Below are 1,017 nucleotides of genomic sequence, written 5' to 3'. Positions count from 1 at the left end.
CGCAGTCAGGCCGGTGTTCGAGAAACCAGTCGGTCGTGCTGCGGGGGGCTTTTTCTTTTCTTCTTATTCTTCTTCTTTTAGTGTGTGTGCGTGCGTGCGTGCGTGCGTGTGTGCGTGTGTGTGTGTGTTCGGATGGTGGCCTTCATGTGTAGGAGGGGCGGTTTACATGGAAAATGGAAACACTGGAACATACATTATAATATTACATATACATAGAAGGACAGACAGACTGACTGACTGATGATATAGAGAGAGAGGAGAAGAGAGAGAGAGAGAGAGAGAAGAGAGATAGCGAAGAGAGAGAGAATATGATAGAGTAAACAGAGAGAGAGCCCGAGAGAGAGAGCTCGTATCTAGCTCGAGCGCTCGCTCGCTCTCGGATCTCTCTCCTCGAGCTCGAGGACGATGCGCTCGCCGACCTCTGCGCTCTACCTCCATCTGCTCTCTCTCGGTTCTCCTTCTCTATCTCTCTCCCTCCCTCTCTCTCCCTCTCTCTCTATCTCTCATCTCTCTCTCTCTATCTCTTCATCATCTCTCTCTCTCTCTCTCTCTCCCCTCACCTCTCTCTCTCTCTCTTCTCTCTCTCTCTCCCTACTCTCTTCTCTTCACCCTTCCTCGCTCTCTCTCTCTCTCTCCTCCTCTTCTCTCCTCCTCTCCTCCGCTCTCCTCTCTCGCTCTCTCTCTCCTCGCTTCTCCTATCTCTCTATTCTTCTGCTCCCTCTACTCAGGCTAATTGATCAGTGTATTGATTGATTGATTGATTGATTTTGGTCCCTTTAAAAAGACATTTGGCATTATTGATCTGGAGGTGCAGCATCCATAGCCTACCTCATTGTTATGTAGTGAAACATACATTTTATACAGTTATATAAAAAGAATTGTTAGATAAATGTAATGAAGTAAAAAGCCAACCACCAAATAACTATAACAAAAGGGAACAGACGTTACAGAATGACTTGATATCACACAACTAACATGTCAGATTGTTTGCTTCTCCTTCCGTCTGACGTGATGATG

The sequence above is a fragment of the Cottoperca gobio genome, chromosome 15, assembly GCF_900634415.1.
Source record: "Cottoperca gobio chromosome 15, fCotGob3.1, whole genome shotgun sequence".
NCBI lineage: Eukaryota > Metazoa > Chordata > Actinopteri > Perciformes > Bovichtidae > Cottoperca > Cottoperca gobio.
This window is presented reverse-complemented; position numbering follows the sequence as displayed.